Below are 18,076 nucleotides of genomic sequence, written 5' to 3' on the forward strand. Positions count from 1 at the left end.
ATGTGCTTTAACCATCTAGGAATTATAACAATATCAGAAATCCTCTTCCACCAATGGGTTGTTGTGCATTTGTCCTCCAATAGCTGGTCAATACCCAAACAAGATGGAATACTCTATGGTCTTCTAAGCTGCTGACTAAGCCTGGACGAAATCCCTCAAAAGTGATAGCAGCACACTCCTGTAAATTGCCAAGTGAGATTTAGGCAGGTTGGGAAGTTCCTGCTGATTTCTCTTGCAGACCGAATCTAAGGTTCATAAACCATCAGGGAACTATGGTAGAGGTTTGGGCAGGTTTGGCTTGATTCTACGGAGAGACATACTCAAAACAACTTCAAATGGTGTAGGAAAGGAGATAAATGTTAGGGGGAAACAAAGAGTAATGGGGCAAGGGTGGCTAAGGGAGTTAACACGAGTAAAATGATTCCTGTAATCTCTGAATGTTATCCAGATATGATTTCCCAAAAACACAGGAGAAAAAAAACAACCTGTTTTTGGGAAAAATACCACTATGGTTGAGGGCAACAATTTCTTTGCACAAGAAAAAGATATTTTGTGCAAGAAAAAGCTGCTGTTAAAGCCAACAACAACAAGGCTGTGGAAGGAGACAGGAAGGATACAGTGAAATGCTAACTATCCCTTCCTCCCATCCACGTCTCAACCTTTTGTGCGCTGGTGTGCCGCCTACAAATAGGGGATAGAATAAGAAGGTAAACTACTTTCTTCTATTGATTTGTGGATGTTTTTACCCATGCATACAAGCCCTACCATAAAACTGTGCACTACTGGCATGGAAAACATCATGATGGCCAGAACTCCCCAGAGAGTGCACAGGGAAAACATGAAGAATAGGCTGCCACCCATGTTTGCCTATGTTGTGAGCACAGGAGGGCACTGCCTAAAACCACCATTGGGACACACACACAGTAGCCTGAAACCATTGGGAATGGCAATGCTGATTGCCAAAAAAGCAACTCAGAACTGTGGAGAATTAATTTTCTTAATCCCAAAAATGGTTGAATTACCAGTACTCACCACTATCAGAAAGCCGGCGTTTTAAAACCACCAGACTTTGGTGTAAAACTGAACAAATTAAACAAAACCAGACCAAGGAAAGACTTGCTAAGAGGTGGATACAATGTAAAACTATATTCTGAAATGACTTGAAGGAAGTAATTATTTAATGTATATGTAAAAATTGTAAGTGATTTAAACTGGGAACAAAAAGTGACATTTAGCTGAAACCTGGCTTAATGAAACTGAATTCTGCCTGACAACTACCCCCGACAGGAGTTGAAACCTGCTCAGCCACTCTGCCCCTGGCCAAAAGGAGTTAACACCTCTCTGATTAGATTAGGGGTGGAGCAGCTGGGGACTACAGGGAGTTGAACAAAGGCCTGTCCTGGACTCAGGCAAATGTTATATTGGGGGGGGGGGCGTAAAGTGGCTTCCTCTTAGGGGAAACTGGGAGGGGCTGTGCCTCTGTGAACAAGCTGGCTTGGGGGAAGTGGATAAACCAGTTATTCCACCCTGTGATGTGGGAAGCCACACCCCTTTCTGACCAGAGCATAATTTTAAAAAGATAGATAAATCATAGTGCGGACTTGTCAGAATTATATAAGTAATATCATTATTTTTGTGATTTTTCTGTGAACATTTTAAGAGGCGTTAGGACCCTGTGGAGTTTTCTTGGGGGTTGCTAGCGGAAAATAGGGTCTCACTCCAAATGCATGCATGTTAAAAATCTGACACTTTATAATCTGTAACGCATATCCCTGGTGCACATTTGTGTAAAATCTGGAAAGGTTTAGAGGTCGTTATCTGGATGAAAAGGGGAGAATTCTGTCATCAGTGGACACAACATCGTACAAAGACAGGCATCGGATGGTTTGGTGCTACAGAAAATATGTTAACTGGACCTATAATATTAGAAAAATGGTGCATAGATAAATATGTATTTGGGTCAGAAATAGATTTGTGTGCAATCTGACAAGGGGAGGTTCCTCTGACCATAAAACCTACAGCATCACTCTGACTCACATTTCCTTCCCCCAATCAAGGGAGAGAGGAGGAATTGGCCAATGATAAGTGAGAGGGGCAGGTTTAGTTATGACCAACGCACACACCCACTTTCCAAAACACATAAAAAGAGACTGCTGGGACAGGTAGGGACATTCAATTCCATTTGCTGCGGAGCATGCTGACCGACGACTTCACATCCAGAGATCCAGACTTCAAATCCATCAATCTCCAGAACCTGTAGCAGAAATTAACTCCAGAATTTGTAGCAGAGAGGCCTGAATCCACCAGCTGATTCCTCTTTCTTTTGTTAAAATCCGTTGCAACTTGGTAATAACTCATAGAGCATTGCTAAAGTGAGCCTGAACTAATACCAACACGCATCTCCCACTCACCCTGAATCTCTAGAGGGAATTAAAAGCAATTTTAGCACATTTTCCCATCCATTGCCATCACATGTAAAAAGCATTTTGGGCCTGTGTTTCAAACTCCTACCTGTTTCCTCTAAGCTTGCTGGTGGGGAACTGAATTTCGTATTGGATTTGATTGCATTCCTGAGATCTGTCTGCTCCTCTTTCCATCTCCTTCCATTTTTTACATTGCATAGGGGAGGGGGGTGAATTGCCAGAGAAAAAGTGATTATCTTATCTTTTGATAAAATCATATCAAGTATTTCTGTACTGCATTTTATTCCTCATTGCTTTTCCCTTGAAATCATAAAAGTATTTTTGCTACTTTATCCATCCTATACTAACTCCTCATTGATTGTAAAGAAGTGTGCTAGTGCCAGATTACCCATTGTTGATCAATATCATATGTCTAAGTGTACTATCAGATATTAATTTATTATAAAGTGTGATATATATTTCTGAGGCTTGTGGAATCTGCTTAGATCACATGTTGTGCATAGGCCGACATCTAGTGGAAGCTGCGGAGCATTACAGTTTGTTTTTCGAAACTCGAAAATGGGCGTCGACACAGGGCGTGCCAGTAATACTATCCCTAGTGTGATGTCCACTGTACCCAAGATCCCTCACGCGTGTAGGATCCTCAGATTGTTTTTTTCCGCCATACTGGTCGGAAGCATTTTGCGGAGTCCCCTGGCCTTAGCCATACTTTTGCTAAAATATAAATTAATAATCTATTGACATCCTTCCCCACCCCAACGTCGAACTTCGACACTCGACGCCTGCTGGAGAAGAAATTGACGGTCAGCTGCTGCACGACGGATTTGGGCCTGGTAGGCCGCTGGCCTCGGCCCTGCAAGTAGGGAGAGTGGGGGGTGGTACATACTCTACACTCTTGGTATATAGGTACACCTCATACATTTCCTACACCTAACAGCCCGCTGCCTCAAGGTGCGTATGGAGGGTACCCCTTTTCAATTCTGCCCCAAGTGCAATCGCAAATACCCTTGGGTCGACAGGCACGCCACGTGCTATCTCTGCTTGCCGAGGGACCACCCCGAAGCGAACTGCAGAGCGTGTAGTAGGTTTTAACCTAAGACACTTAAGGACCGTTCGACGAAGCGTTGGGCCCACCACGCCAGGCAGGCGGCCATGGCAGCGGAGGGCGCCTTCAGCGATGGCAGCGACGCCGTACTTTCGGACGGCGAGGGCATTACGGCGTCGAAAGACAGCCGAGCGCAGGTCCCGGACCTCGGAAGGTCGTCCGGCAGGGCGGCTATGTGGAAGACCCCCGGAGACACAAGCGCTTCACATACTACACACACTAAACACACTAAATCCAACCGAGACTCAACGACTTCGAGTTCTCGGAAAGAGGCACAGACAGAACGGTCCGATTCGGTGTCCTCTGGGCGCTCTCGATCAAGATTGCCGCATGACTCCAGGCAATCATCCACTCTTGCCAAGAGTGCTTCGCTCCCTAGGCTAACAGAAGTTCGATCGTCGGAAGACGAAGACGACTTCCACCCCCAGGCCGCGCTCCAGGAGTCGGAGCCCGCAATTAAAGCCAGCAAGGCCCCACACTCGAAGGACAGGGACACCTCTCCCGATCCTCGACGCCAGGCATCGAAAAACTCCGGAGCCACTAAGGTACAGGGAAAACATTTTTCTACGCATGGGGAGGGGGGAAAACAGCAGAAGAAACTACCTGTACATTCTTTCACACCTGTGAAACACTCCACCCCCCCTAAACAGACAGACAAGCCCAGGTCTGCTGATAGGTCCACAACCAGCAAAGCTACTCAAGATAAATCCCATAGACTTGCTGAGAGAGTCATTCCCAGTTCCAAAAAATGGTCCAGTGAAGACATAGATAGGGTCATGTCAAGAATGTCTTCTTTGGCTGATTTTTATGATAAAAATCCAGAACATTTCCTCTCGTATGATCCACAAGGGGCCACACCCTCAGGCTCTACTGATCCTATCCCCCCGAGTAAGAAGGCCCGGTTTGAAACTCCAATGAGGTCCGAACCCTTCGAGGTACAACCTTACGCAAGACCATACTCACGCTATCAAGGAGAGGCTTCCTTTCGTGAAGACCAAGATTTTGGGTTGATAGAAGAGCAAACCGGGACGGCCTACTATGGGGATGATGAGGACCAGGAGGAAGAAGAGGATGACCCGGAAACATACAGGGTAGATTCCCCGGTAGAGAACGAAGCCCCGGTTACCGACTCCCCGGTCGATAACCAACCCCTCCGAAATGAGGTTCTCGCTCGCGCAGCGGAACATTTCCACATTGACACCCACGGTGTACAGGAGGAAAGGGACTTCGCAGAAGAGTTAGTGGGAGAAAGGAGGCCTGTTGCCCAGACCATCCCTATCCTTAAATCCATTCAGCGGAGAATAGATCCGTCCCTGGTGAACCCAAACCTCACCAGAGCAGTCAATCCCAGGGTTGAAAAACTTTTCAGGGAAGCTCAGTCTGACCCTCTCTATATAAGAAGACATCTGAAGCCAGACTCCCTACTCGTCACCAACACTCGTAAGAGGGCTGGGACACCCTTGTCTTCGTCAGAAGCTCCTACCGAAAAGGAGAGCAAAAAACTATACGGTTTCGGCAGGAAGGTAGCCTCAACGTCCGCCTATCAAGCAAGGATTGCTAACTTCACCACCCTGTTGGCCAGCTACAACTGCCATCAGTGGGAAGAAGTCGCGGCTCTCATAGCCTCTGCTCCTGAACCGTTAAAGGGCCAATTAGCTCGGATTTCCGCAGAGGGTAGAGCCGTGTCTGGTTGCATTTTGAAAGCAACCTTCGACGCCGCGGACAACGCAGGCAGATTGATAGCAGAAGGTACTGTTATCAAGAGACACGCGTGGTTGCGGCAGTCTGGTTTTAAGGCAGAAACTCAGGCATCATTGTTAGACAAACCGGTGGAAAACGATCTGTTGTATGGTAAGGCGGTCGAAGACGCACTGAAAAATGCCAAGGACGAATACGAGACACTCAAATCCCTTGGTCAGTTAACCAATAAACCCCCTAACCAGAGAGGGAATAGTAATTTTCGTCGCCCACGCGGCCAAAATTCCCAGAGATGATCTAACTATTCCCAGGGGCAGGGTACACAGTGGAACAACAACCAACAGTCTACCCAAGGTTACGGCAGAGGTAATAGGAGAGGTTGTGGTAAAGGCAGAGGCAACCCCAGCAAGGGAGGCGGCACGCCTCCACCAAAGCAGTGACGCTCAGTTCAGGGTCCCTTCTCACACAACCCCAGTAGGGGGATGCATTTCAAACTTCACCCAGGCTTGGGAAGGGATCACATCAGACAGATGGGTGCTGTCAACAGTATCCACGGGATATTGTATAGAGCTACTGCAGCGTCCCCGGAACCATCCTCCACGACAAAGAGTACACTCCTTAGAACATCAGAAGATTCTCCTCGAGGAGATCGCTATTCTTCTACAAAAGGACGCGATAGAACTCGTCCCGGGACACCAGGTAAACAAGGGTATTTATTCAACTTACTTCCTTGTGCCAAAGAAAGACTTGACAATGCGCCCAGTATTGGACTTACGGCCTGCTAACAAGTATGTCAAGCCCCAAAAATGTCGTATGACCACGCTACAAGAGGTAATCCCCCTCCTAAAAAAGGGGGATTACATAGCAACCTTGGATATGAAAGATGCTTATTTTCATATTTCAATGTTCCCAGCGCACAGAAAGTACTTGCGCTTCAAGGTGGACAGTCAGCACTACCAATTCAAGGTACTGCCCTTCGGGATAGCTTCAGCACCAAGGGTATTCACCAAGGTACTGGTGGTGGCGGCTGCACACCTACGCAGGGAGGCAATCTCAGTGTACCCTTATCTGGGTGACTGGCTCATAACGGGGGAAACCCCAGGAATTTGCGGGACAAACATTCAAAGGACTATCGACCTCCTCCACGAGTTAGGCTTCTCAATCAACGAGAAGAAGTCAAGCCTGGTGCCAAGCACCTCAAAACAATTCCTAGGAGCAATCCTGGATACCCAGGAGGGGTTGACCTTTCCTTCAGAAGAAAGAATTCGGAATATACTACTGCAAATTCTGCATTATCAGTCCGGTCAACAAATAACAGTACGCAAAGCAATGTGTTTACTGGGCATGATGGCGTCATGCATTTACCTGGTCCCCCACGCGCGCCTGCGCATGCATCCCATGCAGGAATGGTTGGCGAACAGTGGTCTCAGGCAAGTGGTCAGTGGGACGATCTAGTGGTCGTTTCGCCAACACTGGTACAAAGCCTTCACTGGTGGACAAGAGAAAATCTCGCACAGGGGAAACCCTTTTACGATCCCGAAGTACAGGCAGTAGTCACTATGATGCATGTCTGACGGGGTGGGGAGCTCACCATCTCCACCACACAGCTCAGGGTCTCTGGTCTCACTCAGTGGCCAAGAACCACATCAACCTGCTAGAGCTTCTGGCAGTATTCAGAGCGCTTCAGGCGTTCGAGCCCCACCTACTAAACCTGTCAGTGCAAATCCGGATGGACAGCACTACAGCCATGTTCTACCTGAACAAGCAAGGAGGGACTCGCTCGCCAAATCTGTCCAAGCTTGCCCAGAAAATCTGGATATGGGCACTCAGACGGAACATCTTCCTGTCATCACAACATGTTCCAGGGGAGCTCAATTCCCTAGCGGATGCTCTGAGCAGAGACTCCCTACCAGAGGAACACGAATGGGTTCTTCACAGAGAGGTCGTAGAAGATCTCTTCTCTCAGTGGGGTTTCCCCACTATAGACTTATTCGCCACAAGCGAAAACAGACAATGCCCAGGATTTGCATCCAGGTTCCCCTAACCAGACTCCCAGGGGAACGCCCTGTGGATGAACTGGTCAGGGATGTTTGCGTACGCTTTTCCACCAACTCCTCTCATCAGGAAAGTGGTGAACAAGATAAACAGGGAGTCGATGACGCTCGTCCTAGTTGCTCCCATGTGGGCAAGACAACTGTGGTTCCCACACCTACGCAGGATGGCGGTGTGCGAGCCCATCAAACTTCCAGCCTGGTACAACCTACTGTCCCAGCACCAAGGTCAAACAGTGCACCAGCAACCCAACTCAATGAACCTGGCAGCATGGCTCCTGAGGTCATAGAGTTTGGACACCTCAATTTACCACAGAGGTGTATGGACATCCTAAAGGAATCTAGGAAACCAAACACAAGGCACTGTTACTTTGACAAGTGGAAGAGGATCGTTATCTGGTGCCAGAGTAGACAAATCAACCCAGTTGATTGCACTCCTTCCACTATTGTTACATACATGCTCCACCTGCTAGATGCAGGATTGGTTTTTAACTCTCTGAAAGTACACCTGGCAGCCCTCTCGGCTTACACCACTTCCCATAGCAAGGTTTCGTGGTGGAAAGTACCAGTAATTAAAGCCTTCATGGAAGGAGTAAAGAGACTTCACCCTCCCATTTCAAACCCACCACCAGGGTGGGACCTTAATGTGGTGCTAGCCAAGCTCATGGGCCCCCCATTTCGAACCCATGCATAAAAGCAGTCTCAAACACCTGACTTATAAAACGGCCTTCTTAGTAGCTATTACTTCTATAAGAAGGGTCAGTGAAATTCAGCCTCTGTCAGTGCAGGATCCCTTCTTTACTATCCATAAAGACAAACTGGTTTTACGCACACACCCTAGGTTCTCGCCTAAATTTATATCAAAATTCCATGTAAACCAGTCCATCGAGCTTCCGGCTTTCTTCCAGAACCCGCAAAGCTCAGCTGAGGTGAAACTACACACCCTAGATGTGCGTAGGGCGGTCCTCTACTATGTAAATAAAACCAGACCGCTAAGGAAAACAGATCAACTGTTTGTCTCCGTAGCTACAGGCAGAGAGGGGGATCGCGTCTCTAAAGGTGCCATCTCGAAGTGGATTATTAACTGTATCCAGCTGTGTTACTCACTCTCTGAAAAGACTCTGCCTTTTACACCAAGGGCCCACTCTACTAGAGGCATTGGGGCCACTCTGGCTTTCATTTCAAATGTACCCCTTGACACCATTTGCAAAGCAGCTACTTGGAGCTCTATTCACACTTTTACTCAGCATTACTGCATTGACACCCATTCCAAGGCAGATACACAAGTGGGACAAGCGGTTCTAAGACACTTATTTGCTCATGACCCTTCTCACATCCCACCTCCTTCTTCTGGTACTGCTCGCTAATCTATGCACAGCATGTGATCTAAGCAGATTCCACAAGCCTCAGAAGGGATACATTACTCACCGTAATCGTATTTCTGATGCTTGTATCTGCTTAGATTCACATGCGACCCACCCTTCCTCCCCTCCGAGAGAAGTCGCATGATTGCTTGTAGTCTTACCTTTCTGTCTATCTGCTGGATTATCTGTACTCACGCTACTCCTCATGCTAACTCATGTCAGAAAAAATACAATCTGAGGATCCTAGACGCTTGAGGGATCTTGGGTACAGTGGACGTCACACTAGGGATAGTATTACTGGCACGCCCTGTGTCGACGCCCATTTTCGAGTTTCGAAAAACAAACTGTAATACTCCGCAGCTTCCACTAGATGTCGGCCTATGCACAGCATGTGAATCTAAGCAGATACAAGCATCAGAAATACGATTACGGTGAGTAATGTATCCCATATATTGTTTAAATGCTCAAATAAACCTTTTAATTTGCAAAACAAACCTACTTCTTGGCTCAGTGGGGTCAGGGGGATTCTAAGAGGGGGTGTTATACAAGGGTGGTCATCCAGAGTACTGAACTAGACATAAAAATACATTAATAAGGGTTTTCCTCAGCATCCCAGACTAGGCATTGACTTGGCTGTAGTGTTGATTGAATAACGCTTACAAAAGTGGGGGCTCGGAGCCGGGATATTCTGAGTTAGAATTACCACTTGTGCAGATTAATACAGTGTGCCAACTTACCAGATACACATATCCGGTTAGATCACCACGCTGTTTTACACTGTGAAAGCACCCCTCAAAGGAACGCTCTAAGGAAACGGTCTGTTTTGCAAAATAAAATACAAACTTCTGTAAGTCAGGAAGGAACTCAAATTCCAGAATGACGACCTTGGTAGATATTAAAATAGCCAGAGAGCACTTCTTACATAAGCTATTTGTGAGAGGTGAGTGGACTCATCAGGACCAAACGGTCTGGTTGCAGGCAATCGCGCAACAGGTCACTGAAACAGGGTCAGATAAATGGGGAGATCAGGGTCCCCTACATGTGGCCCTGAGTGAACTATATATGGCCCCTAAAGCCAGAGATGAACATAATAAGATTGCCAGGATAGCAGCATGTTTGCATCTATATATGGGAGCCATGCAGGACAAATGTGCTGAAGGCCAATATCTGGCAAATAGGCAACAGATGGCATTAGAGAAGGCCCAATCTGATCTGGACTCTTCTGAGCAGAGGCTGCTCAGGAGCCAGGAGTTAGAAAAGGACAGCAGACAGTACATCACTAAAATAAAGGAGTATATGGATGTGCTGCAACAGGAAAAGGCGGACGAGGATACCAGATTTCTGGCCTTGCAGAAGGAGTACCAAGAAGGTTTGGACTCCCTACTGCAGAGCCAGAAAAAGCTGGAGCAACAATTAGATTTCAATAGGGCATGTGCCGAGCAGGTAGTCACCCTGCAAAGCCACCTAGATAGGGAGAAGGCAGAGTGCAATAAACTGATTTTGAAAGACCTGGATACCCAGGCAGAGTTTGACCAGGAGCGCCAGAAAGCTGGTGCCTTCCAAAGGCAAAGGGACGACCTGGCGGCACAGATGCAGGCTCTTAGTCAGGAAAGGGATACCTTAGGCCAGGAAGTCCACCACTTAAAAAGGAAAATGGAAGAAAATCACCTGGCCCTCCAGGGACTGGGTGACCTCCAAAAAGAACACCAGAACTTGTTAGAGCACACCAGGAGGGTGGAGGATGCTCTGGCAAGAAAGGAGCAGGCCAATAGGGACACGGCTCAGGAGGTAACCCTCCAGCAGCAGAGACTGGCCCAGTACTCCAGGACCAATCACGAGGCAAAGAGAGAAAATGAGGCTCTCTGTCAGCACAATGATAGGCTCCAGCAACAGGTAGCGATGCAGGAGAGACTGATAGAGTCTAGTAAGGCCTTAACTGAGGAACTGAAAGCGCAGGCTCTTGCATTGCAACAGAGAGCAGGGGCTGATAGAGACGAGGTGCGCTGGGAAAGGGAAACGCCTGAGCATAACCTCAGGAGCCCTGGTACCAGAGGCCTTCATCTCTCCCAGTCCCTGGACTCTGCCACCTCAATGTCCCCTCACGCACATGAGCCCAGGGCCACGGAGATGGCAGATTACTATCCAGCTAGAATATGGGGCTCATAGGCCAGTACCTCCCAGGAAAGGATGGGCGGACATCCGGGTATGGGCACCCAAGCACAGTGCAATTTAGTGGGGAACCCCAGGAGAGTAGGCCCATTAAGGGCATCCTGAAAACCTCTGCCCAGTTAGGTCGGGGGGGGGTACCCATCAAATCCTGGCAGCAAGGAGGGGTCTGAAGACTCCTCTGAGCATTACAGGACACAGGAGACCAGGTCCCCACATTCTGCCAGCCATTCCCAGGCTCGCAGAATCCGGGAAAACCTGGATGATCAGACGGGCACCTCTGGGAGCAGTGCTTCTGAGTCAGAGGATGAATGGACCAGGGTTACCCGAACCAAAAAGGCCAATAAGGCAAAAAGGGCCTTGCTTAAGGACCCATTGAAACAAATAAAGGCAATAAGGAGTGTTATCACGCCTTATTATAAGAACGCCAAGTATTCTGTTTGGGAACACTTGGAGCTCTATGAGCAAATGATGGAGACTTTCCATTTGAAGGACAGCAGTAGCTACATCCAGTACGTCAAATGGACCTTCTCCCCAGAATACTCCAGTTTCTTTGCGGGGCTGGAGGACCAAAATCATTTAAGATGGTCCACCTATAAGGCAGCCATCTTGAAACATTTTTCTGTTCACAGAAATCCTCAAGAGGCTCGCAAGGCAGCCTACAATTTGCAATGTGGGGAGGATCAGGCCCCACAAGAGTTTGTAGAAGAATTAAAGCGTGCTTTTGCGCAGACCATCAGAAGGGTGTGCACGGATAGCAGAGAATTTATCAATTCGTTTTTCCATGCCTTACCCAAATACATAATGACCCAGCTCGTGAGAGATTTTCATGAGAAAATACCTTTAGACTGGATCATTGAACAGGCTACCCGGATCTATGAGGTGCAGAATCCTATCGAAAATAAAAATAACGCGCCGAAAAACCCCAAAACCAACAGCACCCCTGCTGCTGCCAAGGTGGCAGAGGTAAAGGTTGCCCCTGTTTTAGATTTGGAGATGGGGGGGCCTAAAAACCTGCCTGCACCAAATAATTCACAGCCCAGAAGGCCCTCGGGCCAGTCACAGACAGGGAGTCGAGGAGGTAGTCCCACAAATGGGGTCCCCCGCTCCCCTGACTATGTAAGTCCCCGCTACAAGGGAAACCGACCAATCCTGGGTTATGTGTGGACTCCTCCAGCCCAAGGGGGGGGATCCAGCCAAGCACCTAACCCAGGGAACTTCCCTCCCAACTTCCCACAGGAGGGCAGAAATTCTCCAAATCCTGGGCAGAACTTTTTCCCCAGGTATCCACCCAATTCCCAGCCCCAAAATCATCCATCCTTCTTTCCCCAATTCCCTGAGCCCAGACAACCTAATCCGGGAGAGGGGAGGCCAAGGGTGGAGGGGTACCAAAATCTTCCCAACCAGGGGTACTACGAGAGAAGGCATAGCTACCCTTCCCGGGATCAGCCCAGGGGAGAAAATAGAGCCCCGTATCAGCCTGAGGGGGTTTCACAACTTGAGCGCCAGGTCCAAAATATGGCACGAGATCTGGGTCACTTACTGAGGGCTCAACAGAACCCTCAGATGAGCATGCCACAGCAGAATGCCCCAAACTCTGGACCTGGTGCTCCAGAACAATGACGGGGGCAGCACCCCGATAACCCACCGGTTCCCAGGGAGGAGGCACAAGGGGAAGGGGGGTGTAAAGCCTTGCAGGAAGCTTCCTTCCCAACTTGTAAACAGCCCCTGGAAAACCAGGAACCGGAAACAAAATCTCCTACCCCTGAAAGTCTGCCACCCAAGGAGCAGAGAGGAGGTAGGAGAAACAAAGGACCCAAACAGACCCACTTCGTGGAGGAGGTACAGGTCTTCCAATTTGAGGGAGAGGGATCCTCAGAAGATCCTGGGAAAAGGATCTTCTCCTTCAGAGATGGGGGAACTCCTGCCAAGGAAAGATGGGTCCCAAGGGATTCCAATACAGACTGGGGAGATGTGGAGACTGAGCTACCGCCGCCCATCATCTCATCCCAGAACCGACAATACCAAAATCCCAAGGGTCAAACCCATCCTGATGACTGCCTCCAAAAAGGGCGGGGAGGCCCAGAACCGGAACCAGGGGAACCCACAATGGCTCTGATCTCCAGTTGCCAACTTTTTCTTTCAGATTCCCAAGGCTCTCCACAGAATTCTGCCCAAATCTCTTCGCTAGCAATGTCCAAAACCAGAAAGTTAGCCCACCAGTTGTCCAAAAATGTGCATTATCTGTGCCCCCTTGAGGAGAAGGAGGGAAGATACTATGCCCCGGTACAAGTACAGGGGCAGGGTACAATTTTGGCACTGGTGGACACTGGATCCCAAGCTACCCTTCTGTCCAAAAGGGCCTTTGAAGAACTAAATGCAGGAAGGGGGGAGAATTACCGAATTCCTCTCACCTCTCTTCCTGGACAACTACAGAACTTTGACGGGAAGGAAATTCCCGTTGAGGGGACTGCGGACTTGTACATTAAAATTGGGCGACACAAGGTGAAACACCCGGTCATAGTAGTGACTCCAGAGGGCAACCCTTGTTTACTAGGGAATGACCTCCTGAGAAGGTTGTCACCCCTAATAGATTGTGTAAACCAGACTAGCCGACCCAGACTAGCCGACCAATAAAATTAAAACAGAGTGTCAACCATGTTAGTTTAAACGGCACCTGCCACATGGTTGAACAAAAATCTGACCAAGTAGAATTTCACTTCCAGAACAACCAAACTCCAGACGTGACAGTAATAGCAGTAGGACAACAGACTGGTGATGGGGGGTCCTCTCTATTTCTGAAAATCAACCTTCCTTCCAGTTTAAGGTGGTATTCCACAATGGAAGGAAACACCCTGAAATTCTTTACTAATACACAATCAGAAACTCCCCCTCCTATAGTCCAGAAAGATGTGAAATCAGCTCAGAGCCTGGCTGATATTCAGCAGATTGGAGAGCAGTTGTTCATCCCTGTTCAGTTAAATGATGGGAAGGACTGCTGTTCTTGCTCGAGTGTGTGTGAACAACGGTAAGAGCTTCATCAGCGAAGCCATGTTCCGCCAACTCCCAAAAGATCCAGCCATTCCCACATTCAAAATGATAGACAAATGGGAAATGGACCTGGAAGCACCCATTCCAAACATCTCCTACCAAGCAGGTGTATGCTCAAAATCTCCATTGGCAACAAGAGCATAGTCCATAATTGTTGGGTCGTGCGAGACGTCACTGCCGCCTTTTACTTAGGCAGTGACATTCTCAATCGCTTTGCCATTAGTTTGGACCTAATAAACTTCAAAGCTTGGTCCCGATTAGCGGATAATCCCATGGGCTTTGATGATTCAGAAAAAGCATTTAGGTCAGCTCAATTGCTACGTTATGCAGTTGAAATTCAGATTAAAGAGGAAGTCACCATCCCAGAAAGGACCCGGCAATTCTCCCTGGAAGTGAAAGTTAAAAGAGGACAAAAATTGAAAAACCCTGATGCTTATATCCATCTAAATGCTTCTCTCCAACAGCAAGGGTTAGGGGTAAACCCAGCACCATTAGTCAACATAGAACATGACACCAATAGAGGTGGATAACAGCGACTTAAAGAGTAATACTATAGCCGCAGGCACCATTATTGGAATGGCGGTTGATGACCGACATTTCTCCATTGATTTAGGAAATGAACTGTTAGGACCGATCCCCAAGGACTGTATTGACAGTGACAGTGAAGACAACACAACACCAGAGAGGATTTTCACCCGGCACGGGGGGAACTTCCTGGTGTACACTTCTTGCCCTTATGGTAAGGAAGATGTGACATGTGACTTCAGGAGGGATGAGGGGATTTTCCAGGTCCATGAGGGCTGCCCTTCTCACCTGAAGCCTCCAGTCCAAATCAGCACTCTGACCAGGGACTTCTCCACCCAGCTGGAGGAGGCCGCTGAGATAGCCAAACCAGAAGTCTTTCCAGGCTTCAGGCAGGTGGTGGAAGAGAGAGTCAACCTAGCTGATGCCTGTGTGTCAGGATACTGTCAGGATTAGTCCTGCGAATACTAAGGCAGCGAATATGGCAAGGGAAATGTGCACATAGGAACAATGACTCATGTATGCTAGAAGCCAGGAGTGCAAACAGAGTGTGATTTTAAACCCAATATATGAAAAGGGATGTGGGGTAAGCACTTGACCGCGAGGAAAGTCGGCAAGCGCCTTACCCCCAATTGCTGTTACAGGTACTGACAGCGCTAAACCCACGTGGAGGGCAAGCAATGACAGGATCTGTGAACTAACACTCTGATGGAATCAAATAAGGGAACTAAAGAACTGTACTCACAAGGACGAGATATACCTCTTGAATGTCAGCTAGCCCACGAATCCTGTTGATGAAACTGGGACCCCGAGAGGCTAGAACAGCAATGGGAGAAGTAGGAAGGTCCAGAGGGCAAGGGCTGTAGGTTGCCAGGGAGAGGTAGACTGTAGAACAGGGGGCCCAAGAGGACAAGGGCTGAAGGTAGCCGGAGCGAGGCAGGCTGCAGGGCAGGGAGCCCAGAGGACAAGGGCGGAGGCTGGAAGGCAGCAGAGCGTGATCCGCTGTAATGTGGGGAGCCCGGCAGGGCAAGGGTGAAGGCTGGAAGGCAGCCGAGCGTGATCCGCTGCAGAAAACTAAATACCTAAGTTGAAATAGTGATAACAAATAGTGAGGAAAACATAAGCATTCACACAGGAGCTAGCTAACAACCGCACACCACACCTAAAATCAAAAGGGAAAATAAATGCAGAAGAGCTAAGGAAAACCTGGAATGGATCCCAATAGAAGTAAGGATCAGGAGCAGGGAAAAAGCTAAATAACCAATGCAAACTTTTCCCTACCCCTCCAAGGAAAAGACAGGAAACTAAACTAAGAGGAAGGCTAAGGCAAATGGGTAACAGCAGCAAAGGACAGAGTCAAAGAAATATAGAACACAGACAAACTGGGCTGCATCTAAAAGGGGAAAGCACTGAGAAATGCTGCCTGCAAACAGAGGAAGACAAAAAGGGAAATCAAGGGAGCAGAAATCAATTAGCTCATGAATCCGAAATTCAGGGCGGAGGAAACAAGAAAACAGGAACAAGAAAGTAGGTACAAAAGGCAAGGAACAAGGAACCAGGGACTAGTCAAAACAGGAACACTGCAGACGATGACCAGCGCTGGACTGAAGTGAGACTGAGGCTTTTAAAGCTGTTAACGAGCACACGCCTCAGGTGTGCTGACTGCTGCACCTGCAGCCACAGGTGTTGCCTATCCTCCACCCAACCTTGTCCTGCAAGGGTGGAGGTGGAGCAGTGGGCCAGGCATTCTGGGAAGCACAGTCATTTGGTTAAAGAAGCATGCTGGCTGCCAAAAACCTGGAATGGATCCGGAAGGGAAGTAGTTTGGAAAATAGGGATTTAGCGCTCCCAGTTCATTGCAGCACTGTGGCATTAGGTTCGGAGGAAATGTCCAGCAGGGAATAAGCCCCAAAACATGCCCCCAAGTGGCGGGAACGGGAGCGAAGGGAGCGAGTCGTGACAGTATACCCCCTCCTACGGCCCTCTTCGGGTGCCCGCCACCCGCACGAGACTTCTTCTTTCCATGATGGGAGTGCTTTTTCTTTGGAGGTGGCACTGATGGAAATGGTGGCTTGTGGGCAAAGGCAGATGGGCTTCCATGATAGGAGTGCTTTGTCTTTGGAGGTGATACTGATGGAAACGGTGGTTTCTGGTGAGGAAGAGACTCATGGTTCGAAGAAGGGCATGAAGGACTTGCAAGACCTGAAGCAACGTTGAAAGGTCCAGGAAGCTCAGTCACTGGGAGTGGACCCTTGTAAGTCTTTGAGGAGGGAGGCAGACTGGTGCAACTTGCCTTAGACAATGGTAGAAGTTCTGTTAGCCTTTCTGCCGAGAGCGGACATGCGGGAGGTGAGGAAGTTGCTGGCTTCAGGAAATGTTCATGTTCAGCCATTAGAGAAGGTGGCGGCTGAGGTAGAGGTTCGGATCTTTTTCTGTCATCCATCTGGGAAAAGGCTTGTGGTTGAAAATGATTAAGGTTTGACTGCACATGTTCTACACCTTGGATGCCTGGAAGTCCAATGGGTTGTACGAGGCTGGTACTCCTGGTGACAGTCGTGTAGCTACTTTGTTGCACGTTGGATACAACAGCAGGGACGTTTGGCATACTGATAGGAGTGATAGACACAGTACTTGGTACTTCAGGCACACTCGCAGAAGGAGCGATAACAGACACATCTTGAACTGCAGCAGACATTCCCTTCCTTTGGCTACTAGCACCCAACTGGTGCTTCTTGGCGGAATTCTGTTGCACAAGTTCTGTAGGTAATACGCCGGTCTGCACCACCCCCTGTGCATACCCAGGTGAGTGGTTCTGACTCACCACTTGGTCCAGCTTGATGACTCTGAAGCGGGAGCTGGCAAAAGTCTCAAACTCTGATGCTGCATTTTTAGGAGGCTCTGATGCTAAAGTGAAGCAGTTGGAAGAATCGTCTTGTGGAAAAGGCAGGCATTCTGGTGCTCCTCCTGAAGCAAAAGAAAGGCAATCTAAACGTTCATCGACAGTAGATGTTTGGGATTCAGGAGGACTGTCTGGAGCAGTAGAAAATACAGCAGGATCTGATGGTGTAGACAGGTATACCTCTGATGTTGGAAGCGAGGCTAAGCAGGATACCGGTGTCTCATGAACTGAAGGCAAACAAGCAATAGACTCTGGAACTGAAGACATGCACATATGATGGACTACCGGAGGCTCTCTGGCTGAAGGATGATCTTCTGGATGAGTCACTGTAGCTGAAGACAGGCAGGCCAGAGGAAACTTTGAAGCTGAAGGCATGCAAGTTGGAGCCATCTCGGTAGCTGAATCCAAACATGTCAGGGTCTTTGGGACTGACCCCGTGCATGGTGGAGGCTCTTGATTAAATGGCAGACATGGCAGAGGTTCATTGATTGAAGACACGTGTTCCAAAGATGACTGCAGGGCTGTGGATTGGATCATAGAAGAGTCAATGGTTGTAGGAGGACACCCAGAAGTCTCAGAAGTTGATAGACACATTGGTGACCCAGGAATGGAGGGCACCTTTAGGGCATTAGACTCCTTGGCTCCAGTAACCAAGGACTGAACTGTACCCTTGCAGACCTTTTCTTTAGTGGGTGACACAGAGTCTCTTTCTTTGTGGAAGTCAAAATCAACCAGTGGAATCACCATAGTAAAGTCTCTGTTAATCAGGATTTCGTCAATTGTCCATTCCTCTGTCT

General features: G+C 48.4%; 1 protein-coding gene across 2 annotated transcripts in view; it reads left to right on the forward strand.

Annotated features, from left to right (window-relative positions):
* The window catches only part of SVEP1 (sushi, von Willebrand factor type A, EGF and pentraxin domain containing 1), a 1,471,106-nt gene that overhangs the window by 495,584 nt on the left and 957,446 nt on the right, over positions 1 to 18,076 (forward strand). The gene's annotated exons all lie outside the window — the stretch shown is intronic.

The sequence above is a fragment of the Ambystoma mexicanum genome, chromosome 6q (genome assembly GCF_040938575.1).
Source record: "Ambystoma mexicanum isolate Mex_15411 chromosome 6q, UKY_AmexF1_1, whole genome shotgun sequence".
In the NCBI taxonomy this organism is placed as follows: domain Eukaryota; kingdom Metazoa; phylum Chordata; class Amphibia; order Caudata; family Ambystomatidae; genus Ambystoma; species Ambystoma mexicanum.